The 22,550-nt window shown below is 42.4% G+C and overlaps 1 protein-coding gene across 2 annotated transcripts in view; it reads left to right on the top strand.

Annotated features, from left to right (window-relative positions):
- The window catches only part of LOC149800465 (filamin-A-like), a 101,139-nt gene that overhangs the window by 21,812 nt on the left and 56,777 nt on the right, over window positions 1-22,550 (top strand). The gene's annotated exons all lie outside the window — the stretch shown is intronic.

The raw sequence follows: 22,550 nt of genomic DNA, 5'->3' as shown, positions 1-22,550 counted from the left end.
GGCTTTTGTCTTACCTTTGTCAGGGGGCTTCTGTCATAGGAAGGTTTCTTCTGGAGGTTGCGTTTAAGCGTGAAGTTTTATGGGGAAAGCTCAGATGTTCCAAGGGCAGGCACAGTTTTCTTGACTTATAAAGCTTGTAAATCCCTGCACTTAGTTTTCACCTAGTACATACGGTATATCAGAAATTTGCCTTAGTCTTTTTAATAAAAATACGAACTTTTGGCCAATGATCATGTGCTAATACAACCACTATCTTAGGGTAAAATATCCCTAATGCTATATACAACCACTGTCTTAGGCTAATATATCCCAGATGCCATATACAACCACTATCTTAGGCTAATACATCCCAAATGCCATATACAACCACTATCTTAGGCTAATATATCCCAAATGGCATATACAACCACTATCTTAGGCTAATATATCCCAAATTCCATATGCAACCACTATCTTAGGCTAATTTATCCCAAATGCCATATACAAGCACTATCTTAGGCTAATATATCCCAGATGCCATATACAAGCACTATCTTAGGTTAATATATCCCAAATTCCATATACAACCACTATCTTAGGCTAATTTATCCCAAATGCCATGTACAACCATACCTAGACTAATGTAATGCTATCTGGATAAACACTCCTAACAAGAATATTTATAAACTATTTAGATTGCAATATTGCAGACTTGTCTGAGCTAATGATGAAAACATCCCAAATGTAATGGTGATAATAAAATTTGGACAGTAAGTGAACAAGTATTTTTGAGAAAGACTATATACTCATGCACAAAGTTCAAACAATGTGGCCCCATTATGTCTGAATGTACTATTTCATGATAGAAAACAAGGCAAGATCAATGTAAGCTAACCACCTTTCCATTCCAAAACCAAGTAAAGATCTCTTTAAGAAAAGTTTTCAATATTCAGGATCACTAATTTGGAATGGAATACCAATGGAAATTAGAGAAAATACAAATATAAATGCATTTAAATATAATCTGATTCAATGGATTAAAAGTGGAACCTTCTCATATCGACAAATTACAACTTAAAATATAAATTTACTAACCTTCCACTTTTTTTCTCACAGTTTTGGTACCATATTTGCACAATGTACCCTTAATGGAGCACGTTGATTCAAAGTTTATATTTATGTTATCAATATATAAATTGTAGCTTATTATTGATGCTGTGTTTGTGTATGTATGTGTGTGTGTTTAAATGTACTCTGAATGCAAATATGCATGTCATAGAGGGCCACAAGAAAGATTAGTTCCATGTAACTAATTGTATCACCCTCACTAAATGTAGCCGTTATTATTGTTATTATTATTATTATTATTATTATTAGAAGTAGTAGTAGTAGTAGTAGTAGTATTTAATACCCATATATACTGCTAATATTGTCCGTTGATATCTATTATGGTTTTATTCTCTTTAAATTTAGAAGTAAAGTAAACAAAATATTTGAAATATAAGCTGACTATTTTATTTTCAAATCTCAGTTAACTAAGGTAGATCTCTGATATGGCCTGATAAATAACCTAAAAACAGTACGTTCAAAGTCAAGGAATGCAATACGCTTTAGACTACGGAATACCGTTTTTACTAAGTGTTTACTAAGTGAATACTAAGTGGGTACTAAGTGTATAAGAAATGAGTATTATTTGTGACATATTTTTGAAAGCTAGTGACTATAGAGGTAATCTAATAAATATGCAGCTCATTTATTGGCGGAAGCTACAAAGTAAATCTATCAATCATTAAATGCTGTCACAAATTAATACAATCTTACTTTTCCGTATATAAGACAAGAAGAGTGGAGATCATTCATTTGGACAAGTAGGGTATTAGTAGTGAAGGGGGACACTTTACGTACAATGGGAATTATCATTAAAAACACCCTTGGGACACTTTACGTACAATGGAAATTTAACATGGAGAAAAATCGTGGGACACTTTACGTACAAGGGGAATTAACATGGGAATAAATCGTGGGATACTATACGTACAAGGGAATTTAACATGGGAATAAATTGTGGGATACTATACGTACAAGGGGAATTTAACATGGGATTTTTTTTTTAAAAAAAAGTTTTTTTAAAATTTAAATTTAAATTTAAATTTAAAAAAGGGGTAGGCAATTCAAAAGACTATCTCTTTTCGAGAAATATGGCTGGCCCTGAAAAGGGCCTTTGGGTTTTCTTCTTCTTCTTCTGCTTCTAATTTCTTCTTTTCCTCCACCAACTTCTTATTTTATCTCCAACACTCTTTCTCTTCTTTTTTTTCTCCTTCTCTTCTTTCTTCTCTTCCTCCTCTTCTTCTTTCTTCCTCTTCTCATTTTCCTCTTCTTTTTCAATTTTTTCGTTCCATGTTCTTATTCTTATCTTTTCCTCTTCATCCTCCTTCTCCTCCTTGATCTCTTTCATTACACCACTAATCTTGTCCTTTGCTTTCCTTAAATTGTTAATTTCCATCTTTACACGATGGGGACTATAGGAATAATGGTCTTCAACCAGTCTTAATAGCATCTGTTCCATTATTCCTAAGTTGTCTAAAACGTCTTGCAAGGTTTGTAATTTGTCCATTTGGTTTGACGCCATCTTCTTTGTATTCTTTGCAGAATGGTTTGAACGACGAATACTGTGGGTTCTTATACGAAAAGCGCGAACGTGAAGGAAAACATCCCCTAAAACATAAAATGGATCTTACCTAGATGATGACCGAACATCGCGCGGACGTGAAGGAAAACATCCCACTTTTCTCATTTCATATAATATAACCCTAACTATACTCTCCACATTTGCTAAGAAACCCATAATCTACTATTCACACCAACATACCTGAGCTCTTACAAACACACAAACACATACACTTCCACTATTAATAAAGAGTTAGTGTTTATTTTCACACTACTCTACCTACATACATTGGCAAATTAATAGTTATTTCTTTTCTAGAGTATTGGGTAGCCCTGAAAAGGGCTGTTTTGTTTGGAACTTCATGGGCACCTGGTTAATGGTGGCACCTTCCAGGCCTGGCGCCACATACACATCTTATCCCCCAGTTACTTTTTACCTTTTGAGGGGAGAGAGCAGAGGCAGGATATGTTGCTTCAGAATCCCAATTTTCACTCTCTGGGATTTTGAAATTTCTTCTCTCCTTTTCCTCCTCCTCTTCTTTGTTTCTTCTTTCCTCTTTATATCTTCTTTCTTCTTCTTCTTCTTTGTTTCTTCTTTCCTCCTCTCTTATCCTTCCCTCCTCGACAATGGCTTCCGCGGCCAGTTCATTTAATATGCGCCTGGCATATTCCAGATGCACATGAAGCTCCAACAGTTTCTCAAGTCTCGTGTTCATTTTTGGCGTTGATCAATCAACAAGGGTAGCTCGACTGCCGAACGAGTTTCAATTTATAGTGAAAGCGCGTACGTGATGGAAAACATCCCCTAAAAACATAAAATTCATCTTACCTAGATCATGACCAAAAACAACAACAACGCGCGGACCTAAAAGAAACACTCTCTCACTTTTTTATGCTACCCATCACTTCAATAGACTATCCACATACGCAAAGCAATCCAATCTAACCCCTAATATACACCTCAAGCAGCCCAAAAAACAAACATCATTTTAATCTACTATCCACACCAACCTACTTTATGACTTACAAACACAATCACACAAACTCATACGCTCACATTTTTAAAAGCTAGAGTTAGTGTTTATTTTCACACTACTCTACCTACATACATTGGCAAATCGATCGTTATTTCTTTTCTAGAGTATTGGGTAGCCCTGAAAAGGGCTGTTTTTTGTTTTGCTATGGCATTCTTTTTTAGTTTCTAAGAATGCGATGTCCTCTGAGGATAGACTTTCTGGCGATAGGTCTGCTTCTTCGGAAAGAGAAGAAGAATTCTTTGGTGTCGATACGACAATCCACAAAGCCTCTGTCAGCTTCAGGTTGCTGCTGCTGTTGCTGCTGTTGTTGCTGCTGTTGCTGCTGTCTCTGAAGTCTGTACTTCTCTGTCCATTCTTCTTTTTCCCTGTTCATTTCTTCTCTGAAGAGCTCTTCTATCAGGTCTTCAGTGATTTTTAACATTCTCACATTCTCTATTTCTTCTGGCTTCGGTATCAGACTGTGTCTGACCCTATGCAGATTCACGTAGGCTTCGTTGAGCTTAGCTAGTTTGGAGCACATCTTCTTAGGAGGATGAGTCGACAATGGATGGCTAGACTGGGAACAACCCGGTTCTTAAAGTGAAAGCGCGGACGTGAAGGAAAACATCCCCCACACGGTTTTCGAGCCGCAACGTTCATGAGAGGGATAGTAAGAAATTAAAGAGCATCAATCCAACATTCTTATAGCTAAACAAACCACAAAGGCATTTTTTCAAAACACAACATTTTTTATTCAAAAATCACTTAACACTAACTAACAACAACTCTAACAATAATCCAACATGATAACATCAAACAATTTTTTTTCAAATTACAAACATTTTTTTCTTCAAATACAATCTACTTTAAACAAGGCTGACAACGTTGTGAATGAAATTGTGATTTCCACTGTTGGAAATCATTAGGCCATTGATGGACACTACGTTTCCTAGCTTGAGACAAAAGATAAGCATAATGGTCACAAAACCATCGATCTACTTTCACATCGTTTCTAGCAGAAGAACAAGGATCGAAATGAGTCACTAAATGTTCTAAGGAATAGCCCAGGCTGCGATGATGCAGAAAATACACACAGTACTGTCCACACACCAAGGAATCTGTGCCTTGTAATTTCACGTTATTGAATCGGGTGGTTTGAGCATTTCTTCTCATAAAGTCGATGATATCGTCTTCCAAAGGGGGCAATCCGTACGAATCGAAATATTCCACACAGCCTTCTTGAGGAAAGTAGACGGCTACCCAGTGGGTTCCTGGGAGATGACTATCGTCCGTGTTGATCACGTAAGCTTGATGGTCTTTAGGTTTGCGATGAGGGAGTTCATCTTTAGCACAGACGACGGGATTCCAAGAAGACGTATACGAACTGTGGTTCAAAAGGTAATAAAGTTCCCAGGTATCCATTGTTTTGTGTTTGTTTTCTTCTTCTTCACAGGTAATAATACGTCGTCAATTCGATCCTGACTTTTTGCTTGAAAATGTCTGACGAATAAACGGTTATTCGTTCTGTTTCCTCACTCTGATTCAGGAGAGCTTCGATACGATGGATCTCTTGAGTGGTTAATGCTGGACAAGAATGTTCACGCAAGTCTTTATACCACTGGTGCAACACGTCTTTGTTCGAGATGAGGCTCCAAGCTTCGTCCAGATACTCGTCCAATTTTTCTTCTTGACTCAACATCAGGCATTTATCGTGTTGAATTTGACTGGGATGATCGTTTTGACATCCATAGCAATTTTTCTTGATCAATTCCGTCATTTTGTCGACCAAGTGTTTGGCAAAACAGCAGACTAAATGGGCTTCTTGTTCTGGCCATCTCGACTTCATCATGATATCTTCTTCGTCTTTGTCTTGAGATTCTTCTCCTTCCACGGTCTCCTTACATTCCATCTCCAAAGTTTCTCCACTAGGTAAAGAGGGACAACAGTCTTCCATGGCTTTCTAATAATCTAGAATGACTTCTCTCAAACTGTTGATTTCTATGGTATTATCGAATTCTGCATACAGGATGACGTTCACTGTCTTGTCCAGTGGCTTTGCAAACTGAAGTTCCACACGAATCTGGCCGGATTTTATAGGGTGGAAATGTCCCTCATCGCTGCCTTGGTCTGGAGTAAAATCGAAAGCCCACAAAGCATAGCCTCCTGCATAATCGTCATACGTAATGCCGTGAGTGGTGTTGGTTCCTAACTGGCCGGTGGCTTCGTACAGGGACAAGTACGATCTCAAGTAATTGTTCTTGGCAAAGTCAGGTTCGAAAGGTCAGGTACACAAGGTCTTGCCATCACGACTGACTTCGATTTTCTTCACTAAAAAGTGTTGAAAATAGAAAGGATTTTTTTCGGCATCTCCGTTGAAGGCTGTATTCTCGACGATACCAACGATCAAACGTTTGGGTAACTGTCCTTGAAACAGATGATCTTCGGTTATGGATTGCAGTCCAGCAGAAATGGTGAACGTTTTCACTTCCACGCGTCGGATGGGATACTTGGCGGTCGTTCTGCTCAACGTCTGACTGATGTCGTTACCTACTTTAGGTAGCACTTCCACACGTCGCACGTAGAGTCTGGCTTCTTGGATTTTGGTTTTGTAATCGTCAGCACTAGCCAATAAATGGAAAGCGGTACTGCTCCGATTCAGTCTCAGGCGAACATTCACCCCGTTCAGCAAATATTTCTCTTGCAACCACATGTCCAAATGCAAACGATCCATCAGTTCTAAACTCTTTCCATCTTTGATTCTGTCTCTTCGTTCTACAAATCCCCCATTGTGTTCTTTGGTTGTATCAATTTCAAATAATTCAAACTGATCTTCATCGTCAGCTTCCCATACCACACAGGCATTGAGATGAGTGTTCTTGGCATCTATTCCGTACGTCAAGAGATTTTCCAGGTAGGCCCGATAAGGGTAAGTATCCATGCTGCTGCTGACCAGTTTGTTGTTCAAGTACAAGTCCACTCCACTGAACAAGGAATGCATGAAATTGTTGACGGGAGCTACTGCTTCAGTGTCTATATCACCTCCTGTCTTATCTACAACTTTGACTTTCAGGTACAAGTAACTGCTATTCAGATCGATGTAATCTTCGGGCTGTCCTTTGATTTCAAACTCGATGGGAGTGGAATCGGTCAATGAGGAGACGGGATGAAATTCCACCCACTGGGATTCTTGCATCGTCATCATGGTGGGGGGCATGGCAAACAGATCCAGTTCCGTCTTGGAACAAGCGCAAGACTCTCGGTGCATCATTTTTTGTTGTTGCTGTGTTTCAATAATCGAAAACGTCTAAGTCTCGAACGGTTCTTCTTTTTTTGGCCTTTCTCGCTTGAAGTCTGGTGAAAGGGTGTTTTCTTCGTCGTCTCTTTCTGCCTTGTCCTTGCTGAATGCCTGATTCGGTAGCGTGCAGGTCATTTATAGGTGTCTCTCGTCGACCCAAAATGTCTTTGCCTGTTTGCAGCAAGACATTTTTGCCTGCCCTCATCAAGGCTTCTTTAGGGTTTTGTTTGTCGATGATGACATTTTGGAGAAATTCTTTGCCTTGTGTCAGTGCCGCATCTTTCAAGGCGTGCAATCCTCGTGTCACCATCGGTTTCAAGACTGGAGCCACCGAACGAAAGGCCGATTTTAACATGTCTCCTAAACCGTGTCCTCGCTGTCGAGCCACCCCTTGGTACACTGGATACATGACTTACTTACTTACGAGTCGTGAGAGAACCGTTTTCGAAAATGGAGTTTCACCGTGACTTTTCCTTTGGTGAATGGAATATTTTGTCCCAAATCTCCTTTTATAGTAATGTTGACCGTGTCCAAATACGACTTGCTGACAGGCAAATAGTGAGGATGGACAAATTCGCGGTGGACGTGGTAAGTGTTTCCACCTTCCTCGTCAGCGTTCGTGGCAGAATCCACTTTGAAAGGAATGACACGCAGTAACGGCACGGAGGTGTGTCCCACCACGTTGTATTCCACCACATCGGAATACACAAAGATCAAATTCAGTCCTTGGTTCAGTTCTACCGGGCTATTAAAATACTGGCCAAAAGTCACGTTGTCGTAAATGATGGGTAATTCGGGTGGTGTTTTTTGTTCTAATTTCTTCCTCAGCTCCATGTTACCGCCCAACATGTCAAACAATTCAGGACAAAATTCAATGGACACGATTTTACTTCGCTCAAATTTCATCAAGAAGCGACGAGCTACTTTGTGGTACTCCAGGGTGACACTTTTGTTCTTGACAATGTCAAAAGCTTTCCCAAACACGCCATTAAACCTGGAGGCTATGGCGCTGACCAAATTATGACCACTGAAATAATAGCCTGGGAGAATCACAAAGTGGTAGGTCCACGTTTTAGTTTTCTCATTATAGGTTTTATTGTCATATTTGACATTCTTATCCAAGTACTCTTGCAATGGCTCGTCATGAACTTCCACATCGAATTTATTTTGATTGGGAATGACATTGTGAACTTGGGTCGGGTGAATCATTTCTACTAAAGCCACTTCCCAATGGGCTTCGTGATCTAAGGGGATGGCTTGAGGTAATTTGGCCGTGTAACAGCACAACGTGTTGTTGGGAAACACCTCCATGGAACTGTCACTGGGTAAGGTTAAGTAAAATTGGTTTTGGTGACTCATAATTCCAGAGTTCTGTGACTGTCCGAGGGGTTAGTGGATGTCAGAGGCGTGTCTCCGCCCAAAATGGGGTTCTGGTTGTGGTTGTTATTGGAGTGGTGACTGACACTGGCACTGGACACAACGTTCCCGTTCGAGGAGAATTTCAGGGAGGGATTGGGAAGCAGGTAACCGATGCAACTGCTCAATAAAATGGTCCACAATTGTTTGTCTCCTTGTTGCAAACTCAAATTGGCGATGGCTGCCCCGATGACACAATACACCACGAAGATTTGGCAGAAAAAGACGATTTGCGTTTTAGGCACACGTTCTCCACACCACACCCACAAGGGTTGTTTTTGTAAATCTTGCACAGAAGAACTAGGGGAAGAAGGACTGGTCGACGTAGCTGCGTCTGCTGTGTGAAAGGGCATGATGGTCACTTCTTCTTTTTATAGTCGATGACTTGCGAAGCGTCGATCCAAGAATCGAAACTGGGTGGATATCCTTTCCAACGTACTTTGACTTCTTTGACACGTCGTTTGCCCACTTTACGGGTTCTGCGTTCGAGAATGCTTTCGATGTCGTACACGTCGTCTTCTTTTTTGGTGACACGTTGTAACTCGGGCAAATAAAACGTTCCTTTGAGTACTTCTCCGTTCATGTCTTCCAATTTATAGACGGCAGGATGACGGCCATGCACTCGTCCAGTGACGCGAAACAATTCGGTCGTCCAGTTAGGTAAGTAACCTTTGTCGAAAGTGCGTTTGGTTTTGCCAATGCGCACCCAATCTCCTACGGCCAACTCTCCACTTTTCTTAGGGACAGCCCTCGTCGGGGACGTACCAAACAGGCGCTCAAACACCAGCACTTCGTTGTCGGGAGTCACGTCTTGCGGGGCACGTCCGATGCTTCGATGGTAAGATTGGTTGTACGCTTGCACCAGGTGCGGTAAGATGTCGATGTACTTCAGAGTGTGGTGATGCGTAAAATATTTCCACATGCGTTCTTTCAAAGTGCGTTGAAAACGCTCCACGATGCTGGCTTTGGTTTCGGGATTCTCGGTGGTAAAAAAATGAATGTCACGTTTCTTTAATTCTTTTTGGAAAGCTTGGTTCAGAAATTCGGTGCCTTTGTCCGTTTGCCATCGAAGAGGGTGACGACCGCTTTGTTTCAACACCCGTTGCAGGGCTCGCACTAACTCGCTGCTCGATTTGGAAGTCAAAGGCACGACCCAGGCAAATTTGGAAAAGACGTCGATGACACAAAACAAATATTTGTAACCACGATTGTAGCTGGCCAAATGAGAGACATCGGCTAAATCGGCTTGCCATTGATGATCGATACCTTCCACTCGGGTGCGACTTCTGGCAAACTTGCGTCGAATGGGTTTGTGTAAAGTGTAGGTAGCTTGTTCTTGTAACCATCGTTGCACTTGAGGTAAACGGAGACTTTTCAGTCGGGTTTTGGCAGCACGATACAATTTTTGAACTCCTGCGTAACCTGCAGGATGGGAGGGATCGTAGTAAATGCTAGCTAAGACTTTTTCCATTTTTTTTTGTGTGGATTGGTGTCTTAATAAGGCACCCACTCTTGGAAGAGGCTACTCTTTTTCTCTTGGGGTATTTCCTTGGATTGCAAGGCTTTGCGTGTGCGGCCAGCAATAGGTGTCGAAGAGGAGGAGGATGTCTGAGCGGGGGATATCGGTTCTTGTTTCACTTCTGTTTTCACTTCTGTCTTCACTTTCTTTTTCTCTTGTGAGGAAGAAGGGGTGGCCATCATCTTTTTAATCCATCCAATTCTGGAGGTAGGTGGTGTTGTTAACTTGCGTACTTTTTCGGGTGGAGTTTGAAATCCTTCTTCTTCTTCTTCTTTTCCTTTTTCTGTCTTGACCACTGGTACTGGTACTGGTACTGGTACTGGTGATGGTGCTGGACTTTTCATCAAGGTCTTAAAATCTTTCAAAGTGGGTAGAGCTGTTTCGTCTAAAGCTTTCTGGTGAAAGAGTTGCAGTCGTTGCAAGAGTTGACCGTACTTTTGCGATTTTTCTGTTTCGGACAAATCTTGGCGATCCATCAAGGACTGCAATTCGTGTTGTAACTGGGACATCTCGCTCAAATTGGGATTGGGAGGTAAATGCGGGGTGCGTTGTTCTTGCCACCGATGGTATTCCATCCATCGTTTGTAAGGCACTAAAGCTAGTTTTCGTCCTTCCATGGGGTTGTCAGGGGTGAATTCTGAGATCTTGGGACTTCCGAAGGCCTTTTTATCTTGCTCCCATCAGTCCTCCCAACATGGTTCCCAAGACTCCTTTCAGTATGGGGCCTAACAAGAGAGGTAAAATGCCTCCACGTTGGACCAACATCTTCTTTTTTTGACGAATGGGAATTTTCTTTTGAACCATTTTCCGAAGAACGTGACGATGTTTGCCTAAGCATTGTTTCTGGTGTTTGGACAAAGGGATAGTGCCTTTCAAAACGTTCAAACAACATTCGCACACGGTATCGATGACCTCTTTGGAGGCCGTTTGAATGAGTTTTTTTCGTAGGGGTGGAGAAGCTTTGGACAGGACAGATAACAGGTCCCCATGTTTGGCTAAACGTGGTGGTAGTCCTTTCCTTTTCTTTCCTTGGGGTTTTCTGGAGGGTGACATCTTTGAGTCTTTAGGAGCACCTAAAAACACTGATACCCTACTCGGTCACAGGCCTTTTTTATACTGGAACGCGTCGCCACTGATTGTCTTTACGTTTTATCAGTTTGAGGACAGGCATGACACGTCGTGCAGGGGTACGTAACGGACTAAATCGAGCCAGTTCTTGCTTGGACAAATCCAGTAAACTTTGTAACATGCCCGATCTTTCTTGAACTTTGATTTTGGGAGAAGGTACTTTGTGAGCAGCAGCCACTGCTGCTAAATTGGAAGGTCCTGCCACTGGGGAAGCTCTTTTGGGGGTCATCAACGGAGAAGTTCTTGGTGTGATCAACGTCTCCATGTACTCTTCAGTTCCTGGTGACATCAACGGAGAGGTGGACAAACGTGAGGCTGCCGGAGACGTTGTGGCAGGTCGTGGCTTGCGAGTGTAAGGTTGCGTCCTGGCTGAAGTGCCTCTCTTGCGACTAGTTTTCTTCTGTGGACTTTTCTTTTTTTGAGGACTTTTTCTCTGTTTCTTTTTCTTGGGGCTTCTTTTCTTTTTCCGGGGTGATGGTGGTGGTGTCTGGTAAGAGGAGGGTCCTGCCACTGGAGAAGTTATTCTTCTTGGGGACTTGGTCTTTTTCTTTTTCTTCTTGGGGCTTCGTTGAACTTTTGTCTTGGGGATAACTTTGGGGGCATTAGGATCCCATCTTAAGAGTGAGCGAATGATGACCCCTCCTAGAGTACCGCTCCCTCCAGGTTTCAAAATGATTTGTTTTTTGGTTTGAGTGTCGATGCGGGGATCGGCCAGTTGGACCAAAGCGACTTTGTTTCGATCGAAAAAGCGTTGGGTTTGATGAGGAATCTGAATGATTCCTTGGAGTAATTGACGTGCCGTCACCGTGAACCATCGTAAGACTTCTTTGAGACTAGCTTCTAAGACACGGGCTCGTGTTTGTGGATCTTTTTCTCGGCTGATGCCATACAAGGCACGAATCAATTTGACGGGAAGATGAGACTGAAGGGACGTCATGTTCACACTGTGTGAGACAGACGAAAAAGGGTCTGAGGTTTTTATAGATTTTTTCATGGGGAGTGAAATGAAGTCGAGGACGGAGACGTGTACAGGACAGGCCCTCCGTCTTGGCACCAGTGGTGAAACAAGTGGGTACGAAATCGCAAATCCTCGGGGGTCGTAGGTTTCAAATCGACGAGTAAATAGGCGTGTGGAGTTTGAGTGGCATCGTCGTACGCCTGAGTCAGCCAAGGCGTTCCTAACTGTTTGGCTAAGACTTGCACTTGCGATTTATCTCGAGGGCTTTTAAACAAGACCACGTAATGCGCATTGAGACTGATGGTGCGATGGGCTTTACTTTGTTGAAACAAATTTTGGGTGATGTAAACGACACTGGCATTACGGTGATGCCCTTTGCGCGTGAACCACAATTTAATTTCTTCTTCGTCTTCTCCTAACATGTCGTCGAAAATGACCAAATGGGTTAGACGGGAGTCAGAGACGATGCCATCGTCTTCTTTAGGAATGCCTTCCACAAACACGATGGAATCGCCTTGACTTTCACGCAAGAGGCTGTACGCCGATTGCCACTCTTTGTAACACCACACGATCCGTTGAGGTGGCCGATCGATCAAATGATGTTTATGTTCGATCAAACGTTTGACGAATTCGGTTTTGCCTGAACCGCTAGGTCCAGCAATGAGCATGTTAAAGGGATGGCGAAGATACAAAGCCTCCCAACTGGCACGATCTAAGTGTTCGTCGATGACTTTGACAGTAGAGGAAGAGGGAGCAGAGACAGCAGAGGTAGCCATGGTATGAGAAATGTCACTTGTGACACGAAAAAACAAACAAGACAAGAGTTTATATACTTTTTTCAGAACACGTTTATTGAATGTTTCAAATATGAACACGAAAGACAAAAATACATACAACCCAAATAGTGATGTACAGGAATATAAAACACAGCAAAGCGATCAAAGTGAAATATAAACAAGTGTCTGTACAACATGTTTTGGTTAACCAAGATGTCCTAGGGACAGTGTGTAATGTTCTTACAGTTTCTACATGAGGTATTGTCACACAAGTGTCCTCCCGGAATGACCTTTCAGGCATGTCCATGACAGTCCTGTCCTGAAGCGAGTGGTTGTTCTCGGTGACGGGTTCTTCTGGCACCGTCACTAACACGGGTTGAAAAGTTACTTTTTTCCTTGAACAACTCTTGTGCATACTGGGCCACTTCTTGGGTCCAAACCTCAAAACCCCCCTTTTTCCAATCACGAACATCTGTCCAATGAGGGTGTAAGTCACAAGCTACACACACATCGTCATACACGTCTTGGGTCGCTAAAAGTTGACGAATCTTTTTTTCCTGTTGAGGTCGAGAAGTATCCAGATGAAAACGCAAGGCTTTGAACAAAAGGAGTTTTTCGTGACCATTTAAGGCCATGGAGGTGGTAAGTACTGATCGTAAAGAGTCCACAAGGAATCGGCTGGTAAACGAAATCCCAGAAAACAAGTCACTAAGACACACACCACTTGTCGTCCAAAATTGAATGGATACAGTTCTTGTAATAATCGATGGTAATGATCCACGGTTTGAATATGGTCATTGAGTTCCTTCCACGGAATCTGTTGGATGACATGTGACATAAACCGTGGCATGGCAGCCTGTTTTTATATTCTCTTTTTTTCGGATGCAATAGACGTACTTTCTAGCCAGAGATCTTCGTTCTCCAGTAGGGAATCTAAATCTTGCATACTGTAACCGAAACGTCAGAGTTCGCTTAGGTGTTTCCTCTTCCTCTAAGTAGATTCCACGTAAAATATGTTGGTAATCCTTTAACTTGTCTTCCTCAATGCATTGCACTAGGTGAATCTCGAAGTAACCATAATCATGAACATGTCGATCATTAGCGACCTCAAAGTGTTGAACAATGTCTGACCATTGAAAGAATTTCTGACGAATCAGTTCTCTTATACCATTCAGGTACCAGTGGTTAAAGATCTGGTGACGTATCGGATGCAATTGTTCTTTACGTTTCACTTGTATTTTGACCAGCTCTCGGTAAATGCGTTCTCTCAACTCCACAGGCAAAGCACGAATGTTCTCTTGTAAAGTATCCATGAATAGGTCATACTAAATCCTCTTTGGTCTGACACAAGAAATGTACTCTTTGCACAAACATGGTTTCACTTCAGTGTCGAATTTAAATCGTTGAGTCACTAATCTACACATTACAATTCGTTCAGAAGTTTCCTCTTTCACCAAGTTGACATTGTGTTCAAAAAGTTTGTAATTCGTTAACTCTTCCTCTGGAATTCGATGCAGTACGTTTACAATGTAGTAACTACAATCGTCCATACCAAACCATTCCTTTTTATAACCAGAAGGTCGTTGATCAATGTCTGTCCAATGGAACACTTTCAATTGAATCAGTCCTTGTATAGCCTTCAGGTACCAGTGGTTCAAACACCGGTGACGTATCGGATGCAATTGTTCTTTACGTTTCACTTGTATTTTGACCAGCTCTCGGTAAATGCGTTCTCTCAACTCCACAGGCAAAGCACGAATGTTCTCTTGTAAAGTATCCATGAACAGATGATTATGGTAAAAAGTTACTTCAATGTCTCGGTCCCACTAAGGGTAAGTAATGACAATTCGGTGACCATCGAGCATGTTCAACGAAGGCCGAATCTTGCGGTTCCCAGTGGTGAAGTGACACACCGCAACTGAAGCACTTGACTTTATCTCCTTCGCCCAAGTAGAAAAATCCGGCTCTGGCTAATTCTTCGGGGGTCGGTCCTCCCAGATACTTTGGCCATTTTCCTTTGAACGATTGAAGACGATTTTCAAAGTCGCAGTATTCCGACAAACGCACAGGAAACGAATATTCGTTTTTCACAGGTTCGTTTCGATGAGGGTTGAGTGAAATGGGTAGGAGTTTGCTCAGGGCTGGATGACATCCGTAGGGAGGTAAACGTGAAGGTCGACATTCCCCTTTAAAACGAAACCCAGTAAAATGTCCAAGAGGACGAGCAGCATCGCTTTCGCATCCCACAGGTTTGACACGCACAGCATCACTTTCCATGACAGGGGTAGGGGTACTAAAGTTCCCATGATGCTTTACGGCATCGCTCAGGTCACAAGGTACAGCATCGGTCCCATCGCAAGGCTCACAATCGCACTCGTCTGCAAACTCCGTTACGCAATTACAATGGTAACCACATGGACAATCGCAGTTTCCTTCCGGACATTTTCCGTCGCAATGCATGGGTCTTATCCATCCAATATTAGTCACACTAGAGGAAGATACAACTTTTTTACAATCCCCAAACTGGAACGATGTCTTTTTCAAAGTATTCATCTTGTTCGCTCGGTCTTGGTAGTCACAATGAACTATCGATCTTGCCTAGGGTTCCTTTTTTATATACAGACCAATACCGACGTGACCGTACGGCAACGTAAAGTGATTGGGAAGTCGCACTCGCTTCTGGTACACGATTTGATAGACTTTTTCCAAGGGTCGACTGACGATGTGGTGAGTGGGTAAACGTACAATCTTGTTAGGTTGGTAGGTGGTCACTTTAAAGTTTCCATCCTCTCCCGATTGCAAGGCTTCTTTCAATACCCCAAAGTTGACCACTCGACTGGTACGATAATTCAGAGTCAGTCCTTTCACTTTGCACGTCGTGTGCACTTCTCCTTGTTTGTCCCGGTATTCGTAGCCGTAATTTTTGGGACCGCCACTGACGAAACTTAGAATCTTGTCGTCGGGATGTTCGTCTGTCCAGGCTCCTAAACGGTCTCCTTCGATGTTAGGGTGATGTTGAATCGGGTGATGGATGTAAATGCAACTGTCCGTGTCAAAGTACAGGACGCGTTCTTCTAACAGTTCTAAAGCTTCGTACAATTTTAAGCGAGCATGGGCTGTCACGTAAGCCGCAATGATGACATTTCCAAAAGGGTCGTCTTGCACAAAGTCCAGATCTTCTTCGTAATTGACCAAGATCAAATTCTCTCGAACGACGTCCACGTGTTTCATGTATTTGGTTTTGTCGTGAATCATCTGGAAGTAGCGGGAAGGTTCTGTCAAATATTCCGTCTTGGGTAAACACGGTCGTTGTGCCATTTTGCCCCACAAGCAATTTAACATCACTTTGGCAAACGATCGCCTGCCTTCGTTTTTCTCGATGTGGTCTAAAGTGATGCCTTCTTGTTCGTAGTATTTCTCTTTGAATTGTATTTGGTCTTCGGGAGTGTGACACCAGGAAGGATAGCCGCTGGCTTCTTGCTTCAGTTTCAAAAAGGCATCCACGTAGTCGGCGAAAATGCCTTTCTGCGTGGGGTCACCCTTGCGGTATTGTTGTGTCTTGGGAAAGTGGCAAATTTCGTACACTTCTAACAGTTGGTATCCCATGTCCATAGCTTTGAACAATTCTACGCTGACCCAGGTTCCCGTCAAGGCACGTTCTTCCTGGCTGTGCTGACAAGCTTGGTCTTGGTTGCACGTTTCGGCACAAGTACGGCACAAGGGAAACATCAATTTGCCTTGACAATGGTGAGGTAAGACGGGATGGTAGAGGTTCGTGGGAGGCAAAACTTTGCACTTGATCAAGCCTTCGTATTGTCGAATGTTTTTCAGGTCGATGTGTTCCGTCAGCAATTGTGGGTGCCCTACGGGAAAACGACAATATTTGCACACGTAGGGATACAGCGAACACACGTCCAAGTATTTGATTTCTTCTCCTTTCTCTTCGTCGGCTTGGTACAGCAAACAGGTGGCATTGGTCCTTCCTCCGTACAAACTATCCCTCGGGTTCAGCGGGTCCACGAACTGGTAACTTTCCACGAGGCGTTTAAACTCGGGATCGGTTTTCATACGGTGATCGTACTCGTGTTCCCACATTTCCACCACTTGGTATCCTTCCTGTTCCAACTTTAGGCGCCGCTGACAAGTGTCCTGGTACAAGTCTTCCATGGTTCGTTGCAAAAACTGATTTTTAGTGCCACGGTCAGGGTAACAGACGGGACATCCGTGAAATAAGGAACCGTTAAACTCGTACACGATCTTGGGGTTTTCTAAGTCCCAGCCATCGACCGAATACGTTCCGATGGTCTTTTCGCCCCCTCCGTTGCGGGCATGCTGAATCCACTTGTCTTCCTTGTCGCACAAGTAATGTAACCAACGTAGGGCTTTGACCGAGTATTGACGTTTGACAAAGTGGGTCGTTTGAGGACTGATGACAGCCACGGTCTTTTCAGGCATGAATCGTTGTCGATACACTAAGGAACACGCTTTGGCAATGGTGCAAGCTTCTTTCAAAGGATCGACCCCTCCGTGTTCCATGAACAGTTCTCGAAATTTTCCACAGCAACGCCGTAAAATGTCCACGTCGGAACGACAATACTTTAGCATTTCTTCCTGAAAGTCGAAAGGGTCCGAGGCGTGAGCCTGGTACCAAGCGTAGAAAGCTTCTCGTTGTTCGGTACGCATGTTGTCGGGGTCGTAATAGTGAGCCTCAGGCAAATGGGGTAGAACGGCATGTTGATTGGCTTCCGTATTGAAAAAGTGTGGAAAGTACCCTTTAGCCATTTCTGTCATTCCAAACGTTTTAGGCATTCGACTCAAAGGCATGGCCAAGTAACTCATCGAATCTTTAAACTGCACTTGTCCCACTTGCATGAAAATGATTTTGGTTCCGTTCAATGTCACTTTAGGACGTTCGGTGCCTTGTTCCGTATAATATCTGAGAAGAAACTGTCCATCGTATCCGGAGAAATTGTGAGCCATCACCGTGGCATGACGATGACAATCTCCGTAACGTTCGATGTCCTCTTGGCTCCACGTCTTGTCGACGGGGTCTAAGGCCCATTGGGCAAAATCGGCTAACGTGTTAGGTCCCCGAAAGATTTTTTCACGCCCTCCGGGTATCTTGCTGCAGTGAGGGCAATGACTGAAGATAGGTTCTTGAATGCACTTCTCGCACGCTCGATGAGCCACGCAGAAATTAGGAATGTGAATGCCAGTTTCTTGCATGCATTCGAAATCGAAAAAGATGAAATTGCCTTTCTTCTTGTGACCGTCCTCTTTCTCTGGTGGGGGTTGGTATTTTTGCACGTAACATTGGTGTTCCAAGTCCACGATGTGGTGACAAATGTGACATTTTTTCTTTCCTCGACATACGTGTGCCTTGGTATTATTGGTACGTATGACTTGTTCACACGTAGAGCACAATCTCAGCAGTTGACAAGCGCATTTCTTCTGTGAACCTTGCGTTTTCAGATGTTGTTGGTAACAGGTAGGGCTGACAAACGTGCGCAGACAAGTGGAACAAGGCACTGGTTCTTCGCTCAGACAGGGTGAAGAGGCCAAACATCCTGTGCATTTCGATCCACAATGCTTGTGTTGCTCTCGATTGTTATAACCATGGTCACATTTCTCACAGTAATAACCGTATTTCAGGAATCCGGTGATACTGGTAATGGTATCGAAATGTTCATCGTGATAATAGACATGAATGTATTTTCCGTCCTTAAAGTCTTGGCCTCGAAACAACAGAGGTCCGCGCACTTCTTGAGGGTGCACTTTCAAGGTGTAGCGTGGAGCTAGGGCATCTTGCAATTTTTGCATCTCAGGAATGCCACAGGGTGTGTCTTTGGACAGGCCAGCTTGTTGCAACAGGAGTTCTGCTTCGTTTAGTTGCTTGGCTCGATGGGAACGTTGAATAGTGTTCCAGGTTCTTTTCCATTCTACCGTGTCGTTCTTGTCGGCATAGGTTCGTCCCACCACGATGGCACGGGCTAAACACATCTGGTCATGAGAGTTGTTAATTCGGACGAGACTCTTTTTGGTGTTGCGAAGGTCGTCCACCAATAACATCTTTTTGCGTCCTGTCCCTTGAGGAGGAGAGACGTGGGTCATGTCCAGTGTGGCTTTACCATCGGTGATGTCAAACTGATCATTAGATTGTTGTACGTGTTGAATCTTGTCCATGACTTTGGAAGTAGTCAATTCTGCAGGGGTGCTAAACTCGATCCAAACAGGGGATTTCAAACCGTCGTGTTGTATGGAAAGTCTCAAACGATCGTCTTCTTTGGGTTGACATTGTCGCTTGAGTGCAGTGAGCAAAGAATCCCACACCTCAGTGATGAACACTTCTGCTTTCTCTAACGGCACTTCAGCCTTGAAATCTTTAAACTTCACCGTGTATTTGTAAGCCGTGGTTCTAAATTTTCTAGAGGAGCGCTTTTCCGTCTCTCGAATGGAATAGTACTTTTCAGGGTTGACTAAGGGTGGTGAACTTGTTTTAGAGGGTTCGGATTCTGGTTCACTCATGTCCTCTTCAAAATCACTGGCATGAATTTGTGCCAAGATTTCAGCCCTGGTACGAGGCGATAGATCACGTTTCTGCCTCTTACTTTCTTCTTCTTTCTTCTCGAATGAATGGGATCGTTTCATCTTGAAAGCAAAAAGTCAAATGACTCAAGTTCAAACACCATAAACTACTTTATAGTCATAGCAGACCAGCGTATATAAAAGGGTGTGTGTCCTGTCCTTTCACTATTCATTTCACTCTCAAGCCGAACACAACGATGGAAGAGACTGACCAGATGGAACGTTTCGTCAGAGCTTTGCGAGGGGTCATTAGAAAATTCTCTTCAGACCAGCCTACGGACTACTCTCCTTCCTTTAGAGATAAAAGTCAAGATACTTGCTATATCTGTCAGAAGAAAGGGCATTGGTCTTCAGAGTGTCCAGACCGTCAAAAAAGAAAAAAAACAGGGGATAAAAAAGACAAAAGTCAAGATACCTGTTATTATTGTAAAGAAAAAGGACATTGGTCTCCAGATTGCCCAAAAAAGAAACAAGAGGAGTCAGAAGAAGAGAGGAATTCTTCAGAAGAAGAGAGGGATTCTTCAGAGGAAGAGAGGGATTCTTCTGAGGAAGAAAGAAGACAGGTGAAGAAAAAGAAACAGGAGAAAAAAAGAAGAAGGGAAGAAAGCGAGGAGGAAGAAGAGGAAAAGAGTGTGACGGTGAAGAAATTCAAAAAACAGAGAGACTAAACAAGGAGAAAAGAAGAAATCAATGAACTTATTATTAAAGTGTTGTGTTGTGAATTGTGAATTGGATTGTAAAAATGGAGAAAAGAATAAATGAATGATATAAGGTAAGAGTCTTTGAGTTTTGATTTTAAAATAAGAAGCTACACTCACGCACTCATACACAGACACGTACTATAAGGGTAACATGGGTGAGTTTTTTTGAGTTATTGGCAAATTGAAATTGTATTTCTTTTCGAGAAATGTGGGTGGCCCTGAAAAGGGCCTTTTTTCTTCATGGTGCAGGGGTGAGTTTAAGCAATCAATTTTAACTGCCTTAAGCCTTTGCCACGGCCAAGGCCTACTTCTGGACTGCGTAATGATGATAATGATTGGGTTGAAATCACTAAGGGTGGTACGGTAGGCTTAGTCACAGGGTTGACATGTTTGGCTCGGGAAGGTCGTATTCTCTTCGGTCGTGATAAAGAAGTCTGATACATTTGTTTCAGACTTCTTAACTCCGCTAAAATGTCCAACAGTACCGTGACCGTTTGATTTTCACCCTCTTGTTTCTTTGCTGCTACTTCTTCTTGCTGTTGTTTTTTTCTTACCTCTTCTTCTTGCTGCTGTTGCTGTAGGAGAAAAGCCTGTTCCGCTTCCTTTTGTCGTTGTATAAATTTCTCCAATTCTTCTTTCTGTCTCTGTCTAAAATTCTCCACTTGCGGTAATGAAGAAGGTAACGAAGGTTCCGGAACAAATTCTTGCGAGGAGAGAAAATCCACAAAATCCCAATTCACCTCTTCTGAAAGTAAGTCCGGGTTCCCTTGGGCGGTCTCCCCTGCTGGTGCACCCCACTGGATCGTTTTCTGAGTTTCCGTCATGTTGAATCACTATCGCATAGATTGACTGCACACAAGCGCTAGCGAATCTATATTGACTACGTGACGTCACAGACTGCTCTCTTCGGATTGGATGCGGGCTGACTGAATTCTGTAACGCGTGTTTGGATTGGTGAATGAACTCAATCCGTTTCAATCCTTTCTGTCCCTATAAATAAGCGCCGTTCACTGCATTGATTCACCTATTCTCGGAGCCTCAACATGTGGACCGACGTTGAATCTTCAACCCTTGTGTCAACAATGATGTTCAGGACGGACATGCTCATGTATGTCCGATCCAAGTGGACCGTTGTCTACAGGACCAACAGCAGCCTGTGGATAAGAAGAGTCTATATAGAGAGACAAGGTTGCCTCAAGAGGACTCTGATGTATGGCCCTGCTGTAAGACGAAGTTTGAGGAAAAGAAGATGTCGCAAATGCCCTCTATGTTAAGGGCATATTAACATAAACCCAAAGGCCCTTTTCAGGGCCAGCCATATTTCTCGAAAAGAGATAGTCTTTTGAATTGCCTACCCCTTTTTTAAATTTAAATTTAAATTTAAATTTTAAAAAAACTTTTTTTTTTAAAAAAAAAATCCCATGTTAAATTCCCCTTGTACGTATAGTATCCCACAATTTATTCCCATGTTAAATTCCCTTGTACGTATAGTATCCCACGATTTATTCCCATGTTAATTCCCCTTGTACGTAAAGTGTCCCACGATTTTTCTCCATGTTAAATTTCCATTGTACGTAAAGTGTCCCAAGGGTGTTTTTAATGATAATTCCCATTGTACGTAAAGTGTCCCCCTTCACTACTGGTATTCGTTGAAGGTATCCAACTACAAGAAAGTATACTGCATTTAACCCTGTTGTTATATCTTTTCGTTATTATCTTCTCTGTCTTTGAGGATTGCGATATATACTTTTTATAAAAACTGTATAAAGTATGAAGCAAAACGTCAACGTTTTGACGTTAAAATGTCATATTTACAAGTTGTTATCATTAAGTGAATTTCATTTAAAATACTGATTCTTTGTGGCTAAAATTAGAGGAGGGTATAGATACATCTATAGGGACTGAGAAAACATGTATTCAGATCTACCCAGAACTCCTACCTTGTTATATAAAAAAAATATTCAGATCTACCCAGAACCCATACCTTGTTACAGAAAATATTATTCAGATCTACCCATAAGTCGTACCTTGCTACACAAAAAAATATTCTGATCTACCCATAACTCGTACCTTGCTACAAAAAAAAATATTCTGATCTACCTAGAACTCGTACCTTGCTACAAAAGAATATTCTGATCTACCTAGAACTCATACCTTGCTACAGAACAAAATATTCATATGTATCCAGAACTCATACCTTGTTAAGTAACAAAATATTAAAATAAATCCAGAACTCATACTTTGTAATAGAACAATTATTCCGATATACCAAAAACTCATAACTTGTTACAGAAAAAGTTATGCTTATAGAAGTAGATTGTGGTTTTGTTTCTTTCGATTTCGATGGGCATTTTGGAGGAGATGATCTTGAGTTTCCATTTTTAGGTTTGGTTTATCTGTAGTACTGTTGGTGCCTTAGTGCCTCTCTTGTTTTGTTTGTTTTAAATTCTTTGGGCTGATGGACGAGGGAGTGTTTTTGTTTAATTGTAAGGGTTCGTGACCTATGACTT

The sequence above is a fragment of the Sinohyriopsis cumingii genome, chromosome 5 (genome assembly GCF_028554795.1).
Source record: "Sinohyriopsis cumingii isolate HCF-2022 chromosome 5, ASM2855479v2, whole genome shotgun sequence".
Taxonomy (NCBI): domain Eukaryota; kingdom Metazoa; phylum Mollusca; class Bivalvia; order Unionida; family Unionidae; genus Sinohyriopsis; species Sinohyriopsis cumingii.
This window is presented reverse-complemented; position numbering and strand designations above follow the sequence as displayed.